The sequence below is a fragment of the Ixodes scapularis genome, unplaced genomic scaffold (genome assembly GCF_016920785.2).
Source record: "Ixodes scapularis isolate PalLabHiFi unplaced genomic scaffold, ASM1692078v2 PGA_scaffold10__122_contigs__length_95168666, whole genome shotgun sequence".
NCBI lineage: Eukaryota > Metazoa > Arthropoda > Arachnida > Ixodida > Ixodidae > Ixodes > Ixodes scapularis.
In genome coordinates, this window is record NW_024609836.1 from 55,302,482 (window position 1) to 55,323,919 (window position 21,438).

The 21,438-nt window shown below is 42.3% G+C and overlaps 1 pseudogene; it reads left to right on the top strand.

Annotated features, from left to right (window-relative positions):
• The first annotated feature begins 18,181 nt into the window (after positions 1-18,181).
• On the top strand, positions 18,182-19,899 carry LOC8042938 (annotated as a pseudogene).
• Positions 19,900-21,438: the final 1,539 nt, after the last annotated feature.

Below are 21,438 nucleotides of genomic sequence, written 5' to 3' on the forward strand. Positions count from 1 at the left end.
GAGGTGAAATCGATTTCCAATGCCCTAAAATCATTACGAACGAAAATAATACAACTGACACAATATAACGATGAGCTAGAACAGGAAACCATGATTTACGCATCAGCCTAGATGATATAAAGATCGATGGAACACTCAACAACATAGAAATCAGGAGAATCACGAAACAAGCCGGCGAAGAGAACATTCTAAAAAAGAGAGGCGAAGCTTGAAATGTTTGGTAAAACGGTGGACGAAAAAAACTGATATATGCCACTGGGTGCCTGATTTAAAGCCAACGGAAAAGTATAATCGTGCGCTTCCAGCTACGATTTAAAGGACATACACTGCTTCGTAAAGTAAAGAATAAGCGTATGACAACTGAAACACTGGGCTTCAGTGGTCTGGCTAACTCTGGTTATGTAAACGAACACCAAACGCGACCAAGTAAGAAACTGATGTGCGCCGCTAGTGCAAAAAAAGAAAAACAGTAGGCTGAAAGTATGTCTGGACCAAAGACGGGAAGGTTCATCTTGGTTGTAAAAGCGCACAAAAGACGAGGACAGAGTAAGAAACACAAACGACGGACGAGCGCTCACTCGCAGCTGATAGGTTTTATTGGAACCTCAGAAAACACAAAACGCATCTTCGCCCCCCCCCCCCCCCCCAGATCGCTCATGCGCACCGCAGCTCCTTGTTGTCAAACTACACATCTTAAAAACTGTAAAATCACGATGTTTACGTGTTGACACGTGTCGTTGTCTTTAAAAAACCCCAACTCGGCCTCAGTCAGTGCAAGGGAGGGTTGGCTTATGCATCCCTCTCCCCGAGAAGCTATCTGAAAGGCCTCCAAGATCTCTCTCGCCCTCTGTTCTTTATACGTGCCAAAAATATTTGTGTCACCGAACGCTGGAGAGCAGCCTCACCTGTCACAGTGGACAGCCAGGTGGCCCGTCGGAGTCGCTCGAAGAGAGGCACGGTGCTCCCTAAGCTTTTCATTAGTACAGCGACCAGTTTGGCCCACGTACACTTTGCCACAGGATAGAGGAATGCAATACACCACACAAACCAGACATCGAACAAAACAGTTCACATGTTTTTTTCAACAGGAAAATTCACCTCTCTTCTTCCCCGCCCCCGACTCTCGGACCCTCTTACACAATTGAAGTAATTTGTTGGGAGCCTTAAACACCACCTGTACGTCATACCGCCTCGCAACATTCTTAGCATTGTGCGAAACACCGTGCAGGTACGGGAGCACCACCGGTCTCTTCGACCTTTCCCGTGGTGCCCGGCTGACAGGACCTTTCAAACCCTTAATCAGACCCGCTGACACTTCCCCGATTATTCGTAAAGGAAAACCTGCTTCCGTCAATTTCCTCACTTGATCATTATAGCTTTTCTCCACCACATTGAAGCATGATTTCTTGAGGGCCGAACCAAGGCAAGACGCCGCGATGCCTCTTTTTACTATTTTCGAATGCGCCGACTCGTACGGCAGGAGCGCTTTTCTTGAGCGGGGACTAAAAGCCCAACAAACATGGTTGCTTGACAAACGGAGAGACAAATCCAAAAACTGGAGGCAACCCTCCGACGGTGTCTCGAAGGTGAACTTCAGTCCGTTCCCAAGTTTTTCGAAGACTGACGACAGTTTGGCTGCAACATCCGCCCTACCGTTGACTTCAACAAAAATAAGGTAGTCGTCTATGTATCTAAACGTTTTTATGACACCCTGAACCCCCAGTGCACCCTCGAGAGAAACATCTAGCTGTCCAAGGAAAATGTCGCTAAGAACCGGCGCCACAAAAGAACCAATGCATATGCCATTCCTTTGCACAAAAACTCCCTTCTCCCACTGAACCAACATGGACTTCAAATAAAAACTGAGTAATTCCAAAAAATCCTCCACTGTAACTCCGCAGGAGTTTCTGAACTTGACCTCCCCCGTCGCGTCAATGCAGTCGTTGACAGCGACTAGTAACTCCTTTTGTGGAATCGAATAAAATAAATCTTCCACGTCCACAGAGAAGACTCGGCAATATTTCGGGTTGTCATCCTTAAGATAGCTGATGACGGCATCAGAGCTGCGCATCGCGAAAGGGTCATAAATCGACAACGTGGACAGCTGTTTTTGAAGAAAGCCCATCACCGCCCTTTGCCAAGAGCCCCTTTCCGTCACTATGACCCTGAACGGCCAGCCAGCTTGTGGGTCTTGGCTGTAAAAAAGGCATCGAGGTTCATGCCCTTACTCTGGTTGACTAAACTGCCCAAACTTTTCAGGTCAAGCCGGTCACATAAAACTTTTGCTTCTTCTTTAACTTTCTTGAGACACACCCCCTTAACCTCTCGGAAATTCTTTTCTAGAGCCAGCCTTGCCTTATCTCGAAACTCGCCCTTCGGGAGCACAACGAACGAACCCTCCTTATCCGACACAAGGACACTTAGATTCAAGTCCACCAAAGAGTCAACCACAGACGTGAGGTTTACCGTCCTTCCGTTTTTTCCATGTGACCGAAACAAACAGTCAACACCCTCACTGACACATCTGGGTTTTTCCTCCTCTCCCACACGGGAGAGGGATGCCTAAGCCAACCCTCCCTTGCACTGACTGAGGCCGAGTTGGTGTTTCTAAAGACAACGACACGTGTCAACACGTAAACATCGTGATTTTACAGTTTTTAAGATGTATAGTTTGACAACAAGGAGCTGCGGTGCGCATGAGCAATCGGGGGGGGGGGGGGGGGGGGGGGGGGGGGATGCTCTTTGCGTTTTCTGAGGTTCCAATAAAACCTATCAGTTGCGAGTAAGCGCTCGTTCGTCGTTTGTGTTTCTTACTCTGTCTTCGTCTTTTGTGCGCTTTTAAAACCAAGATGAATAACCACCAACTAGCCCAACTTTCCACCCTACGACGGGAAGGTTCATGCACGGAAGACCGACGGCTCTGAAAACTTGAGGATTGCTGCCCAAGCTGACGTAGAAAAAGTGGTGTAGGAAGAAAACTGATGAGATTAGATCTTTTATAGCCACCCGTTAAAAATGCAGAAAAAACGTTTATGTGATTACTTTAGGAATGAATATTCGAAACATTGGGCCCCTGATTTAGGGACAGGTTGGTCGTCTTATTTTAATAATTATTTTCCCCAACCAGACAGTCTTCTGTCTAATGTTTACTTTAAAGTCTTAAATGAAACTGGAAGGCAACTTTTATCTACGTTCTCAGTTATCAACATAAACGCAAGGATTATTATTGGAAAAACAGACGCTCTTGATATAATTTTTATTCGCATCATCTACGCTTTGTCGTCATTACCTTTACCGAAAATAGGTTTAGCAAATAGGATCAACCGCCGCATTTTGATAATTACAGTTGCGCCAACTTAACGATAGACATAAAAGAGATGGGGCGATTCTTATATAAGTTACGAACAGCTACTCTTACTCAATTGTGGATACTTTCATGATGATAAACAAAATGTTGAATGCCTTATGGAACATTTTGATAAGGCATTAGTTGGTGCCGCATACCGACCCCTCAATGTAACAGAAGCAGTTTTATTGAATTTTACGATACCTTTCTCGGATTTCTCACTTCAGAATTACTCCCATATTTTTAATGGGTGATATCACTATTAATACACTCCCGACACACTACAAGCGACAGATTTGAATAATACCACAATGTGCTACGGCTGTATCCATTTTATAACGCTACCAACTAGGATTACCTTAGAAAGTGCCACATCGATTGATATCTGTGTAAAACATTTAAACACCAGTGATGTCATGGCCGGAATATTCACATATAATATTGGTGACCATTTTCCCGCTTTTTGCCTTGCCTCTATTCCCAAAGATTGCAAAGTAACAAAGTAAGGATCATTTAGATATCGAAAAATAATCGACAAAGCATTTCAAGAATTTAAAGACTTAGTTGGTAGTGAAGACTGGAGTGCAGTATATTTTGAAGAAAATCGTACCCTAGCTTACAGTGAATTTATGGGGAAAATTAGGCACCTATACGATGACTCGTTTTCTTTAAATATTTCAAGAAAACCCAAAAACAACGCTCGCAAGACGGGAATCGACAATCAATTTTGTTTATGAGAGGATAAAAAAAGAACAATATGTACCATCGCTTCATCATAGAATGAGATAAAAACATACCAGCTGAATGTAAAACAATTGCTAAACAAAAGAGGGCGCAATGAGAGTATTATCCTAACCCAAAAAGCACAATGAGAGTATTAACTTCAAAGGTTATTACGGGAGCTCCGTGTGGCTTTCAAAAAGGAAAATCCACCAAGATGGCACTCAGAAACATACAGGATAGAGTTGTAAATTATATCAAAAACAAACTATTTACCTTAGTGTTACTTGTAGATATTAGAAGTGCCTTTGATTCTGTTCAGCATAACGTACTGTTCCATAAATTTGAAAATTATGCTATGTGGTGTCGCTTTGAAACCTATAACATCAAACCTTGAAAATCACTTTCAATGGTTTCACATTAGAAATGTACTCTCAGGAAAATTATAAAATAAGTGTGGCGTCCCTCAAGGTGTTAGTTTGAGACCAGCATTATTCAAGCATACATAAGATATATCATGGGCATTCCAGACGCACCAAAGGTAGTCATGTAGGCCGATGATTCAAATGTATTTTCTACTAGTAAGCCAAATCTGCCCTAGAAAAATGATCGAACGTATATCTATCAAACCTGTCGTCCTGGCTTCAGAATAACGAATTACAACTAAGTACAGATAAAACCAAATATATAATATTTAGACATCTAAATAAACCCAGAGATGACTCGACTTCTCTTAAATATAATGATAGTTTAATCGAACAAGAACAGGATCAAAATATTTGGATGTTTAGTTCAATCAAGATTCAAAATGTACAACAAATGAGACAAAACCTATTACAGAACTAAGCAGGTCGGTTAGTAGGATACAAAAAATAGCAACCCTTGTTCCTACCTGGCTAATACAAAATGCTCTATAATTCATTGCTCTCTGCTACGGAATATCGGTAAGGGACACAATAGGCGTTTCGAATTATGACATAATATTTGTTTTACAGAAAAGAGCGCTGCGCGTGCTCGAAAACTACAAGGAAATGTAGTGAAATTTAATCGACTCTCAAGTATTAAAACTCACTAATTAAGAATCAAATACAAAAAGTACAAATAAATCTTCTGTCCTCACCTACGCCCGTGACACATATAAAGTTGTTGATATGACTGCATTGTAACGCTCAGTATAGACCTTTCCAGGGCTTATGAAATGCCGAGTCACTGGACTGGACGCATGCGCGGCGCCTGATTTCCTGGAAGAGAGCTACTGCGCATGCTCAGAACCTCTTCCTCAGCCCAGTAGACAAATATGGCTGCGCGCAGAAGCCGATTCTAGAAAATTTTTATATGCGACAAGTTAATCCTGAGCGAGGTGGGCAATTTCTATGAAAGGCGTCTCCAGGTGGTGTTAACCTTCCTCATAGTATTTTAGTAAAACGCGTAGTCCTTGGGGTTTATAATGTGCATCAGCTTTATGATGTGAATATTACGAAGAGGAACCTTAAATACAGATGTAGATTTATAGCTGGTTTGACTTGAACTCGGAATTTTTCATAAACGTATCATTTGTTTTCGCGCTTTTAGAAGTGACTGCCCGCATATTGGTATTGTAGAAATAACTAGGAAAATTGTAAAAATAACATGACAGCTATCAATCAAATTTAAAAAATAAAATAAACTAATGAAAACACTATCACAATTTCAAAGAATTCCGCTACACTGCATGGGCGTAACTTGAGCGTGCGATATTGGGATATTGACAAGTTGTATTATTTTTTTCAGCGTACTGAGAAATTTGGATATAAAAACCCAAGTGAAGTGCTTTTCTATCATCCAAGTATGATTACTCCTCAAAATACGTTGTTTATGCTGCTTCTACTATCGGTACTAGCCACTATAATTACTGCAAGTAAGTTGCATGTGATTTTGTTCTTTTAGTGGTATTTCATAAAAAAGGTACAATACAATTTTGTTCTACTCAAGGTCTTTTCTGAGATGTGACATTTTATTTTGCCCCTATGATATGCAGTCGTCACGAGTATCGTATTTAAGGGGCAATCAATGCTTGGGCTCACTCTAATTTTGACCTGGCATTTGGCATCCGTTCTTTGCAATCTCAAGTTTTCATAAAACGTGTATTTCAGTGGTAATTTTCTTTTTATGAAATCTTAGAAGGCCGCTCCGCTCGATTTCGGAAATTACGGGAAAATGTGTGATATACACGTAAGAAGTACTAAAACAACCCCTAGACCATTTGGCTCATGACAACCAAAACATTTTTTGTGCGATCTTGTTATTTACCATAATCGTAAACCGAAACAAACTTCGGCACAGCCAGAAAACATTGTACCCTGAAGTCAGTCGTATACGCACCCACGTGGAATACAAGGGGTCCCGTGATCTACCTGCGGTAACCCAGAAAAAACGCGGATGCACGGGGAAGGGCGACGAGTGAAGAGAGATAACGGGCGAAGCGGCGGCGGGGAACAGCCTGCAACGCGAGCGGCGACGAAGCAGGCTACGTGTAGGCTTCAACCCAGGCGGCTAGTCTGTGGCACGAATGTCAACGAAACTGATCCTGTACCACCCTCTCTCTCTCTTCTGTGTTTTTTTTTTTTTTTGTTCCCGTTGTTTTTTTTTCGGTCTTTCGCCCGTTCGCTCGCTCAGACGTGAGCCTCTGACGTGAGCGCTCCTGTAGCGCCGCCTGGTAAGCTCTCCCTGGAAAAGAAAATACAAAGAATAAAACTGCGTATGCAACAGACGTCAGCCACAAGAGAAATGCAACGTTGACTGTGCCGCCTGTCATCCGATAAATTAGGGGATTTCGGTGTCTTCGGGCATCTCAGTTTGATGATATTTTAGGCAGTATTACTCTCTAATATTTGACATATGGTATTTCTAGATTGTACTAAAGTGGGTTGCATTATTTTGTCACAACCGAGAATGAAGCGGAGTTTCTCTTTAAGCTGTCGGTCTTTTTTTTTTTTTGTTAAGAATGAAGTCAACATTTTTTACATGGTCTAAACCAAAAGCCGACACAGACGACTGAGTCACAACTGAAATACACCTAGATGGAAATCTGAGATTAGTAGTGAGAGGCACCAATTTTTTGGGTCAATTCTAGATCTCGCCCGTGTTGTGATAAGTTGACAGCACCGCATAGTTTGCTTCGCCAGCTATGCCGAACATAAGTAGATGCTGATTCCACACTTGTGGACGATCCGATAATTTAATTGACTTATGTTTATATACTCTAACATCCCAAAGGAATATTTTTGCTTATAAAATAAGTATAATACCTAAAAATAAAGCCGTATTTCTTGTCGCTGTAGTAAATCAGCGGCTGTTCCAAAATTTTGAGTGATCATTTTCAGAATCATAAATCCGCATCCCCGACCCACAGATTTTTTTATACTTACAAGCAAGAAAATGTTACGTCTTCAGAATATTGACTAAAAATATTCCGTAATTCGTTTTTTTAATTTAAGTAAAGCAAAGTATGGATATGAAAAAATAACAATATTATTTTGCACTGAGATCTAATAAACATTGCAAACATGCACGCTTGTTAAAGTTGTCATTAACGTAATGTTACGGCTACGACAAGCACCGCCTTGTCCATTTACAGGAAATATTTTCATAAGGTCTACCTACAATCGCGTAAGCACTCAATCGCCATTAGTTTAAAAATGCATGTGGAAGGTGTCACCCCAATACAGTGTTTTTTTAAAGAAATAGTGTTATAGCAATTCGAGTGCATGAACATTTATATAAAAAACAACGCATTTATGAGTTATCGGTGTTACCGATGCTGCTCTTCGCAATTGTATTAATAATTGGTTATTAAATATATATAATAATTGACAGGCACAAAAGAAGTTCTTCAAGGTATCTCTGGATGAAAGTTGATCGCCAGCTCAATTCTGAGCCCTTTATTGCTGACCAACTATTAAAAATTGGGTAGATATGTTAGATAAAGTACCCAGCTAGCAAAGTTCTCTGGGCCAAGCTTTGATTTTTGCCTAGTTATTTAGGGCATCACAAAACCCAAACAAGCCGAGGTAGAGACGAGCTTGACACTCTTTGGCTGGAGGCTTCGTATTTTTCAGATTTTATGTCAAACAAATGGCAAAGCCAGGCTTCACTGCTGCTACTGTGGCCGTAACTTCGCACCTTTGGGCCTAGGTGGCCAAACATGTGCCATAGTTAAGCTTTGTTCCTGGTTCGCCGGTTTTTATGTAAGCCGAAATCGCCAAACAAGTGCCAGATTCAGGTTTCGCTGCTGGTTCCTCGGTTCATACGTGCCATCCTTGGCTCAGGTCGTGAACTTTGCTTGTTGCGCGGCGAGCCGTAGAAACAGAAAACGTAAGTACTCTGGCATTAACAAACACCTTGAAACAAAACCTATTAGGCTCAAGTTAGGCCCTTAGGATTGGGAAGCTTGGGCCAGGTAAGTGTTTTCTCTGGCATGCTAGCTGCATAAATATCCGGAAATTGTGCACTTAAATAATGCGCACCCTAGCTGCGCCGGCTGTTCGCAAATAATCTGCTCATGATTCTAGCTATATTCACACTAACCTAGGGGTGTCTTTATTTTGTAGTTTTATTTTGTTTCGGAACCTTTTATTAGCAAACTGAGAGATAAAATATAATTATAGGTTATATTTGCATCCTAAGAAAATGTTGCTTTTTGTGCGGTAAAAAAACGGTCGAGTTTTGAGTGCGTCTTAAATTTCAGATTGGGGACCAAATGCCAAGCGGCCTGCCGTTTGTGACAGACCTCCCAAAAAGCCTAAGAAGGTGCTTTCAAGGGGGTATCGAGTGTACTATTATGACAAAGGGGAAGGAAAATGCAAATGCTTCTGGAGTTCAGAGGGCAGTAAAACGTTGGGAGGAAATGCATTTCCGAATACAAAGGCTTGCAGAAACCGCTGCAGAGGTACAGTCTATGCCTTTTCACTCTATTTCACTAGAAATACGCGTTGTGGTAATATAATACTCAGAATATTCAACTATATTCATGCTTATGATGTGTTTCACGCCCTTTGTTTATTATTTTTGACTTCGTTATAATCATATATTTCGCAAAACAAACGAAGCATTAGTTTTTTGTTTTTTGTTTCGTACTACGGAATTTTTTCGACAGCTTCCCGGAAGAATTGAATCTAACTGTAAAAAACGGGGGTGAATAGTCCGACAAAATTAAACACTAGAAATCCGCTAAAACTACTCCCCTGCCCTTAAAAACTGCTCAGCACGTACTGGAATATTGGCTTTGTTGATCTAGGTGCCAAATCCTATGAAAAAAACATCTTCCTTACGTATCGTTTGCAGCTGCGTCTTGAGTTCTTGAATGTTGAAAACTATTTCTCCTTTACCAAATACGTAAACTTTTAGAATGACAATTATTTGACCTCAGTTTAATTTGGCAAATATGGTAGTAGCTGTTTCAACACTTTATACCGCCGATGGGTTCTCATGCCTAGCACTTATAACTTAACTCACACTTTAATGTAACCTGCAACATTCAAACTGTAGCATAATTTACCGATGAGATAGAATAAGGTTTGAACTTTCCCATGAACTTTTCTAGAAAACTTCACACTGTAATCAACAACAATTATATTTATATTCAAACTGTTTTCACAAATCTTAAATATCCTATTGCCATAGTAGAATATTAATTAATTTTCATTGAGAAAAAATTTGATTATCGAGTTGCAGGCTTTAAAAAACATAATCATGTTTCCCTCCGTGCTCAGAACCTATGATCGTTTAAAAGCCACTGAAAAAAAAAATAAAGCTTCTTTAAACAGTCTGGTGGGGACACGCGTGTCAAAAAGTTAATCTTACGTTCAAACAAATTTTAGAACAATAATTACGGCGCGAGGCGCGAATTATTGGGTAGTGACCTCCTTCTTACTTGTTCTCTCTCTCGGCATTTCGGGCATGTCGAGTAAAGGTGGATCGGCTTCGCCTTCACGTTAAAGTAGAGAGAGCGAATTACCATCTCGTTGAGCGAATGGACATTCCGTGACGTAATGCACTTTGCGCGCAGAATTTCAAATAAATCTCTCACCGTCAATATTGCTCTAAATATTTTTCGCGTAAAGCTTATTTTTGACACGCGTGTCGCAAACACACTGTTTAAAAATAAACTTTTGTTTCTCTCTTAAGGTGCCCTTTTAAGGAAAACTACAGATTCTCAATCTTCAATCCGTGCTAAGATTCACTCTATAAATTCCCTAAAAAATCGTCTTGTATCGTAAACATGACCTAAATTTGTATAAAAATGAAGTCCTATTTTTACTGGGATTTTCTGCCTCGAAATATGCAAAGAATTTTGTTTTAATTCTACTTTTTTTACTGGGTTGAAAGTTATGCGTGTTGCCTGTTCACCGCGTATATACCAGACTTGGTGGACACTAAATGAGGGGTATATCGTCAGGGTAAGTTGACTAATGAACTGAAGTCTTTTTAAAGAAGAATTCTAATCATAACAATTTTAAGGGTCAATTTGCAATTCAGTACTCAAGGAAATCACAACGAGAAGTATACAAATTAAAATTATTTCCGCAATTTATTTGTTTTTAGATATTGACTGATGGTTTTACCGCGATTTGAAAAGTGCGCGCCAAAAGGGCGCCGCAAGCCCTGCACACAACGACTCTTACTAGATTGATGTAGTCGTTTCAGCCACCTCATTTCTTGTGTCATGTGCATATCCACTAAGGACACGCTATCGAGATAGGGACGACATGATTGAAATTACAAAGCACTTTTTAAGCGTCATTGTAAGCAATACTTGTGGAGCGGGTTTAGCGTGCAATTTTTAAAACAGGTTATAACATTTCAAACTTTGTCAATTAGTATCTAAAACATTGCATTTTCGCATATTCTTTAATTGTTCTGGTGCCTAATAATAGTTGCCGTAAATGCAGCAATTGCGACATTACCCCTACGGAAATAATTGTAATGTTAAATCACGAAATTGAAATACATGTCGTAATTTCTATGACGATTATCATCTCATCCAGTATCCGCCGAGCTTAATAAATATGTGGTAAAAGTGACAGTCGCCTAACTCTCACTCCTTTTTTTTTTAATTGTTCGAATGCAAATCAAACATTCTGTATTCTACTGAGATAAGATTTCTGCACACGACCCGAAACTTTACTGCGATAGAGGGTCACACAATCTCCCGATGTCTCCACACTCAACGGGTTAACAGTCAGAGGATTGAATAAGCAAACACTTCTGGTCTGGGAACTCTTATGAAAAAACGTAATAGTGAATCATTTTGGGCTCTTAAAAGTGTCCTGATAGTGAGGTATAATTATAATGCTAAAGAAGCCGGAATGTACAACTTATTCTTCTATTAATAACGTTGATACTCCTGCAAGCATATTGCCTCAGATTATAAAGCAAGGGCTAATGGAAGTGGAATGGCACATGTAAATGCTGCAACACCTTTAGAATGTCAATTATCAAACTCTTATGAGCTTATTGGTTACAACATGCGCATAATCAAGAAATAGAGAGCCACCAACCTCGAACAAGCGTTTGTCTCTGGTCCAATTCTTACTATAATATTGTTGCCATGTTGGCTCTTTCTTAACAATTAATTCGTATCAAGTAAACAAACGTTCTACACATTTTAAGAGAGTGCGGAATGGCATGGTTGACATTATAGTGATGTGTCTTTCTTTTTTTTACAGGCGGTAAACCTACACTTTGCGTAAGACTGGGAACAAAAGTCTAACAAGTACAATTTGTCGGTGTTCCCAAGGATATCACTCGTTTGCTAACAAGCTAAATGACTATATACATCTTGTGAACCCCTTTTATTAAATCTCGGCTACTCCAGCAAAGTAGATATTAAAACATATAGAAGTCATAGATAATAAAAAGCGTACTGAAGAAATTTTTGACCTAGCAATTGACCATTGATATATGCTGGCAAAGTGTGTGGGAGTCGTGCTTTCAGCATGATGTACCGATGAAAGAGAACCGATACCTAAAATACCGGTGACAGCGCTCAATAACGATAAATAGGTCAGATAAACTGTTGTTCCCACATAATCAAAATAAATGGAGCGTTGAAAAGAAGAATACCACCCGACTCTGAAAATAATTACCGTTCCGCATACAAGGAGAGGGACAGAGAAAAGGAACACGTAACTGCAACTATGTTCGATCTATACCAACTCGCCCAACTGTCCACATTACCACCTCAGTCTAAGACATCGTTGGCCCTTTAAAGGGAACGCATAAATCAGTTTAACTTTGTCATGATAGGATTTACCACAAATGTGCCTAAGAGGGATACATTTTGTCGATAAAAGTTCCCAAATATACTTACCTGAGTGAAACGCTTACAGCAAAAAGCATCAGTACCCTGACAAAAAGGTATTATCAAGATTTTTTCACCGAGTAGCTTCGAACAGATTAATGTTTTTCTGTTTCGACCATCTATTGCTAGAAAACATTTATTTTTATTTTTATTGATATTAGAGTCAGCGGAATGCACTATGAGCACGGAAATAAAGACTTATGTTTTGTTGATCGTGGCATTTACATAACTGTTAGAAATTGTTTCCAACCACGAGCCTACTGCACAATGCTTGTCAGCCTAAGGAGATAGACGATCCACAATTGAATTATTTCAGTATACAACAGTGTGTAAGCAAGCTGTTTGGGAAACACTATAATCTAATACTTGAAGTACTGAGAAATTATATAACGGAGAAGACGACAGAACACCTCAAATTTAAATTTTGTGTCATTTGTCCGTCATTTTATTTCTGCTGGTACAAGATCTAGATTGCACAATTATTTTAATTGGCATGATTTCTGAATTAGAACGGAGATTTTAGGATGGGCAATTTCTAGTTAAAGTCAGGGTAGGTATGTCTTTCCTACATTAAGTATCTTACCTACAAAACAAAATAATGGCAAGCCGAGTTTTCTTTTGTATTATACTTTTGTGTTGAAGACGTACCACTTTCTATTTCACTATATCCTTTCATGTGCTATGTCCTCATCAGCCTGGACCCTGCGTGGCCTACAGTATTGCTAAATAAAAAAAAAGAGTATTTAAAATAAAGCGGAACATTTTTCACTGAGTGCCCTTTTCATATAGTCACAATTTTTTAAACGTAAAATTAGCATTTCACAACACGGTTTCTTCTCTGGCAGGTCTGTAGAGACCAATCTAGTATCATTTTTAAACTTCGTTTCGCCGATTACCAATCAGCGTGGGCAGGTAGACGCCGTATACTTTGATCTATCGAAAGCGTTTGACTTGGTTAATCATTCAATTCTTGTCCATAAATTGGGGACATATGGAGTCAATAACCAGCTTTGCAAATTTTTTTTTGAACTATCTGATGGAAAGAAAAAACTTCGTTCGTATAATGGGACATCATTCTAAACCTTATGTGTCATTTTCGGGTGTGCCACAGGGGTCCATACTAGGACCAATTTTATTCAATGTCTTTATAAATGATCTTGGTTCTTGTGTCCGCCATTCACATATTTTGCAATATGCTGACGACATCAAATTGTTTAGGCAGGTCTGATCCATCTATGACTGTGAAATGATACTGGAGGATGTTAATGCTGTGCATCATTGGTGTTGCCGCAATTTGTTAACACTAAATCCTAAAAAAACTGTAGTGATGTCCTTTTCTAAGAAACTGGAAATTGTAAGTTTTTGTTATTATCTTGAGAACCTACCTCTGCGTAGGGTTGAATGCACAAGAGATCTAGGAGTATATATTGATTCATCTTTGTCATTCAATGAACATGTTTCCAACATCACAAATGCTGCCTATCGGACGCTAGGTGTTATTTAGAGAATAACACGTGAATTCCCTTCGTCAGCTTACATATTCATTTTGTATTTTTCATTAATACGTAGCAAGCTTGAGTTTAGTTCTGTTGTTTGGAATTGTATTGGTAATGCAAACCAAGCAAAAATCGAAAACGTGCAGAGACGTTTCTTCCGTATTGTATATGATCGCTATATTGGCCGCAGTGTTTATTATGAGTATAACAGGCTTTTACGACGATGTGATTGTACCACGCTAAGCTCGAGAAGACTTGAGCGCGATCTAGTTTTTTTGTATAAATGCGTTCATGGTTGCATTGACTGTTCGACCCTTACATCAGCTATTAGCATATATGTACCGCGAGTGCTTTTGAGGGTTAATCCCACTTTCTCAGTTCAAAAAATCAACCTCTCCAGTCCCATGAACCGCATCCAACATTTTTATAACAGGTTCAGTACAACCAGCATCGACATCGACATTTTCAACTCAAGTGTTCAAGCGTTTAGGTGTTCTCTGGCTGATATTTAACAGTTACCTATTTCCTGTTCCCCCATAATAGATATTAGCTGTTGCATGTGCTGTTGATTTCTTATGTGTGTTTCTTTTGACTCTGTGCATCATTACATAGGCTACTCGCCGTTCATGAGCACGAAAAATAAATGAATGAATGAATGAATGAATATAGCGTGAAGAGGAGAAAGGCGAAGTGCGCAGCGCCATCTAATGGGCGCGTGAAGAACTAAATTCGTCATCATGGTTAGGTCGAGAAAAGCGACCGGATCGGTTGGTGTGCGCTGGTGTGTACTCTGCGAACTTCTTTTCTGACGGCCAGATTCCACTGAATTGATCTGTAGTTCCCTGCAAGCAACGTTGTGTCACCTACAGCAATGGGAACAAAGTATGTGTCACAAAGGTCTCGTTTATAAATATTATTCGGCTGAAAAGGAGAATATTGAGCAGTCCTTGAGCTGTTAGCACAAGGAAAGCATCGTCAGTTTTTCCTCTTTTATTTGACACCTGAAATCCTATCGCTAAAACTATGCACATTTTGAGGAGGACACTTTGAGGAAACTGAAATTGGTGGTGAAACGTTGCGTTCTTTGAATTGCTATTTGAAGATAACGCGAAGAAGCGCCAATTTCATGTCCGCACAAACCGCCTTGCGATGTGTACACGTAGCAGCGTGATCATGATGATGCTATATGTCACTAATTTAGTGTACTGCAGTAAGGAGCACAGCTGTTTTCAACGTCAGTAGTTATGTACCTTGGGGACTGCAACCTTGCAGGATATAACTGCGACGTCGTCAATCTGTTGACTTCCTTCTACTATACCGCGGCACATTCTCGATTAGTGCCTTAAACCGCGGCGATGTTGTGATAGTGAAGCGCTTCATTGCTTGTAAGCATATTTTTTGCCCTTTGGTGGGTGTAAGCGCTGGTAACCCACGAAGGCACTGCTCCAACCTTCAGCCGGTCTCACTCAGAGCAAAGTGCACTCTAAGAAAAAAGTTAGCGCGGCTTAGTCCCTCGGGGTACCAGATGTGCTGCCACCACCATTAGTCCCCTAGGGGAGAAACTGTAACGGGAGCAACTGTTGCGCCCCGTCCGTTAGTCCCCTTGGGGGCGTGCAAAGTGGGAGCCCCAAAGGGCTCCAGCAAAGTGGGAGCCCTTTGGTGGCGTGCGCCTCCTAATGATTTCACCATTTCGCGTCTCTGCGACTTCTCAATTCACTGAAATGCACTATGGCGTCCTAGGTGCAAATGAACTGCAAAGGCGTCTTCACCGCCGGCGTGGCTGCGAGTGCGACGCTTTGAAAGCGTCTTCTCTGCGTGGGTTCTCATGCTAAACAACGCATTCTGCGGAGCCCTGCTCTGAAACTCAAGCCTTCGCGTGCGCAGAACACAATTTGTGAGATGAAATATATCGTGAAAATGTGGCGGCGTGCCCTCAAAGTAAATGTGTCGGCTCAACCTGAAGTAGATTGTTCCCGATTTCGAATGAGCACGCACACGAGCGATCTATCTCAAGATCGTGCGCTATGTCAAAAATGTCCTTTTTAGTAAATGTAGCCTCCTTGGCTCATGTCCATATGCAACAATATCCGCTTACGTTGAGTCGCAGATGTTCGTCAGTATTTATTATGGCAACGTGTACGTTTCGACTTCAAATATGTACGATTTTCTTTATCTGGCGAGACGACGTCGCTGTCGACGCGCACAAGTTTCCGAGCCTGTCGTCAGAAAGGAGAGGAAAGCTTCTAGATTGCTTCGCCACATACTAAGGTCCAACATCGGAAAATGCCATCGTTGCGTCATTCTTCCGGAGGGCTACACGGTCATCAACGCGGTGGCACGACTCTCGTGGTCTCGGAGTTCGATCTATGAAGGATGGCCAACCGGATGCAGGCCCTCAGCGTTGCCAGACGTCCAAGGATTTTTGCATATCTCCTATTGCGTCAACGTCGTAGATCAAGAAAATCATCTTTTTCAGCTTAGCCAATCAAATAGCCTAGTCAAACACTAAATTAAGTGGAACAGTCCGTGCTATTAGTAACGTTTCTATTAGAAAGGCATTTGATTAGGCAAATGATCTTTTTGAAAGATTTCAGATCCTGGACAAGAAAGAATCACCGAAACTGCTGATTAGATGCAATCGATATTTTCAAAGATATGAATGAATTCAAGTAGAATTGAAAATCCAAATAGCCTGAAAGTTAAAGTATTCATAAACAAAAAATTGTGAACGCAGGCGTCATGGTGGAAGCATGTATAAATGTATATACGCTGAGACTGGAGTAAAAAAAGGAAAAAAAAGAATTATGAAATGAATTTTCGAGTTGCCTCTTTAATAATAAGGTCATTGCATCCATTAACGATTCTAACCCGATTAATCGGCATTTTTTAATTAATTAATTATTCGATTAATCAGTTGCTTTAATGTCAGGCATAAAGCGGCAAAACGCCAAGAGTGAAGTTTTCCTTTGGTGTTTTCTTTTGTTATGGATTTTCCTCATTAACGCCGCAATATTCATTTTCAGCTGAGATAAACATGTACAGTCAAGTATAGTCAAAAGATACTCCAGGATTGTTATTCTTCCGGCGAAGTCTGTGGGAACCACGTTTTCCCTGCATCCCTATGTAGGCCTAGCTCATGCAGGCCGTGGGACGTCGCCAGGTCGGCGTGCGTCCCAGATGCGAGGGCGAAGCCGTATTCCCTTGTGAACGGCTTTCCCTCGCCCTTCTCGGGTGATCTTCCGAAGGCACACCCCTCGGGATCATGATTTGGACGCGTCCGCCCCTCCGGGAGCCCACCTACATCCGACCCACCCAGGGCGCGTCCATTCCCACAGGCTATATAAGACAGCCCTATGCCAACGGGCAGGACTCTCGCTGGGGGAGGCTCTGCTCGACGGAGCCTTCTTATCTTTATCCGATCCTCCCACTTCGTGATACTCTGAATAGCGGCAGTGGGAACACCGACTGGTGATCCTGTCAAAAGAGACAGCGCCGTCATCTTTACCATTGGTGGCCCTCGGGCAAGCGTGTGGCGTTGCCTTGAAATAAACACGCCAGTATCCGGACCCAAGGAACCTTCTTTGTGTTTCTAAGTGGTACCTGCAAAGGGGAAACCCACATCTGGCGCGCCAACGTGCGGCCTGTCCGACGACTGCAAAAACAAACCAGCACTCTCGTAATAGACCCCTTTCGAAGGAAGGCGCCACCTATCGCATGCACGTGCAACTAGGTGCACCGCCATCATACAGGGGTTCGCAGCCGGCAGTAGTTTTGCGTAACGCGTACTTTGCAGCGACGTTGTTCTTTCTTTACGTGTTGTGGCACTATGCCGTCCTACTGTTGCGTGCCTTTCTGTACGCAGGACAGATACGTCGACGACTGCGGGAACAAGGTACGTGTCAAGCAAAGTTTTTATAAACATAATTCCGAGAAAAGGAATCCGCGCGCGCGTTTTGTTCCGGTTTGCGCTCACGCTGGTGTGTCCCGATGTGGAGCTGTAGTAAGTAGTCCTTAGGTCCTGTCAAAACAATCGTGTATCACATGTGGGTACAAGCGTCGCATAGAAATGTTTTCTCTTAGAAGTTGCGGGTGCGCGAACGGCAACCCCAGGTGAAAGGAAGTTGTTGAAGATAATCGCTCGGCGGGTAGACAGTATCGTGAGCCCTCACGAGTAGGCTCCTTTGGTTTACATTAGCCAGTGTATGCACTCTTGTAGAGACTGGACACTACGGTAGAAGGGACTGCAGTGCCAGATTAAATGGACCCAAGTGTAGCTGAATGGAAGCCGACAAGTTACCCCGGCGGACGTTCATATCGAAGTTGCCTAGCGTTCGCGACGGCGTTATCGAGGCTGCCCAGCGCTCGCGAGTGGGTCATTTTTATCTTCCAAGTCTAACAATCATCCTTCTCGAAGAAATTGTTTGTTGTTATTTTGTAATGTATGCAGAGTGTATTTTTAATGTGCCAGTTTTTTTCATTTTCAGGCGTCCTTCCATAGGTTCCCCAATACTGAAGAAATCTATCGGAAATGGATTATTGGCATCAAACTCGATGAAGGCAACCTGTTTAAGGTTTATAAAGCTGCTAAGATCTGCTCTAAGCACTTCACTGAAGCAGATTTTGTGCGGAATGTGGCCAGTGGGCGCAGGTTGCTTTATGAACATGCCGTGCCATTGGTGTTTAGCTTTAACAAGCCTCGAGTTACCAGAAAGGCACCCAAAAAGTGACCTCTGCCAGCAATTCAGCCGCATGCTTCGCCAGAGCCCGAAGACCGAGATTCAAACACAGGACCTGAACCACAGCTTCGAGAGAATGAAGCTCTTTCTCCTGTCCCCGAGCTACCAGACATACCTGCAGCAGCCAGCCCAGTTTCCAGGGAACAATCTCGCTGTACATGCAACCTGGAGGCCGAGCTGAATCTAAAGAAGGACGCAGAGAGAAGACTGCATAAAGAGATAGACGCACTGTGGACGGAACTCAAGGAGAGCAAGGCCCAAGTGTACACGCTGCAGCTCCAGCTCGAGATTGCACTTGCAAGCTGCAAAGTGCTAAAGGCAAAGAATGTGCCTTTCAGCGTCGAGAAATTCCAAGAGAGCGGTGAAGACATTCAGTTCTACACCGGACTGCCCAACTATGGAACCTTCATCGCTCTCCTGGAGTTTGTCGACGCTGGTGAAAACGGACGCAACGTTATTATGAGACAAGGGGTAAATTCGCATGCATCAAAGAAGGCCGGACGGCCATGAAAGCTCTCTGCCAAGAACCAGCTGTTTTTGGTTCTGGTTGAGCCAAAGGGTGGGATGTTTCACAAACACTTAGGGCACCTATTTAATGTCTCAGTCAGCACAGTGTCCAAACTCTTCAGTGCTTGGATGAGCTTTCTGTACTTACATCTTGCCCAGTTGCCTCTTTGGCTGACACGAGAGGTAATCGATGGCACCATGCCTGCAGCGTTCAGGGAAAAGTTTTTTACAACGCGAGTAACCATAGATGCAACGGAGGTCAGGTGTGAAATCGCCAGTTCCTTTGTCACACAGTCAGGGACATACTCGCATTACAAGTCCACCAACACCTTCAAGGGCCTGGTCGGCATTTCCTCTAATGGCCTGGTAACATCTGTCTGAGCTATTTATGGGATCTGTTTCAGACAAAGAATGTGTCTTGCTGAGTGGTCTGCCCGAGATGCCTTTTAATCAAGGGGACTCCGTTATGGCCGACAAGGGTTTCAAGATTACAGACCTCCGCACAAGCTTGGTGTCATACTCAACATCCCTCCTTTCCTGAATCGAGGCAAATTTTCGGTCGAGGAAGTTGAAGAAACTCAGGACATTGCTGCCCTCAGAATCCACGTTGAGGGACGGATTCAGAGGATTAAGACGTTTCACATCTTTGACCGCCCCTTTCCCATCTCGCTGGCGCCCTTAGCCAACCAAATATGGACAGTGTACACTATCCTAACTAACATGCAGTCACCGCTGATGAAGGACAGCGACTAAACTAATTGAATTTCTTGCACAAGTGAAAACAGAGAATTCTAGTAGATTGCTTTTAATAGGTATACACAGCTGCAGGCAAACACTCCAAAACATGCTATTTAGTGGTGAAAACAAAATAAATAAATAAAATAAAATATCAGTATTTACACAGTGTAAGGTTGATGAAGCTATACAGATTCTCACCTCAAACACTGCGTACAAAGGATTCAGCTTCGTGTTTGATGTTCACCTTTGTGGTGAATTACAACACGTGTACATGCAATCAAGATCAGTTATTTTTAGAGCGCAGCTCTTAGGGACCCGTTTCCGGCTTGAGCGGCGTCGGCGTCACCGTTGGCGTCGCCGTCGGCGTCGCCGTCGGCGTAACCGCGAGGTCACGTGACCCCCCGAGGTCACGTGACCCACCCAGGTCACGTGACACCCCTAGGTCATGTGACACCCCTAGGTCACGTGACACCCAAGGTCACGTGACCCCCTGAAGTCACGTGACACCCTTGAGGTCACGTGACCCCCGAGGTCACGTGACCCCCTGAGGTCACGTGACCCACCCATTTCACATGACCCCTGAGGTCACGTGACCCCCCTAGGGTCATGTGACCCCTTCAGGTCACGTGACCCCCGAGGTCACGTGACCCCCAAAGGTCACGTGGGCCCCTGAGGTCACGTGACCCCCTTGAGGTCACGTGACCTGAAGGAGTCACCTATCCCTCAGTACGCTTCCATCTTCCTCCTCAAGAGCTGCGCTCTAACCGGCGTTACTGGGAATTGTAAACGGTTTTCATTTTTTATTCTATCAAAACATTCATCTGTCAAATGCAGAGAGTCATTCTTTTTCTCTCGGACAAGAAAGTATTTTAACAACAACTTCTCAGTCCATGCAAAAACTTCTTCCTTTGAGGTGACAATGGGCATAGGTCACACTGTAGTTGAAAAATTTATCCATTGCAGTACGACCACCAGCTTGGGATCTTTACTGTGTATCACATGCATGACCCATACAATGCTAGCCTGGATCTACAGGAACGGAGATTCAGCTCAGGATCTTTTTGCTCTGCAGTGCATATGCTTTCGGTCCTTGTGCTCAGAACTGCAGTGCGCTAAAACGCTTGGCCGCCAAACCGCCTTTCAAGTGTCAGTACAGACTCAATTTGATGACATTGCCTGTACAGTATATAAACAAACTTCAGATCTTTTGAGTAGTTTGACTGTTCCAATGTGCCACTTTTCTCATGCTGCAAGCAATAGCAACTGCAACCGCTGTTGACACAAGACAATCCTCGAGCTGACAAACAATCCTTAAAGTGAACTTAAAATATGGCAGCTTTGGCTTGCCATATATGTATTCTGAATAGTGACTTGCAATGCAATGGAGGAGAAAACCTTTTTTGGCTATCCCCTTTTCTCTCTTGAGAACAACAAAACCAACTTGCCCAAGCTCTCATCTTAGCAATGTCATATGTAGCATTCCATATAATTCCTTAATGTGAACATGACCGTAAAATACTGAGCAAATGTACACCCAAAATTAAAAGATAACCT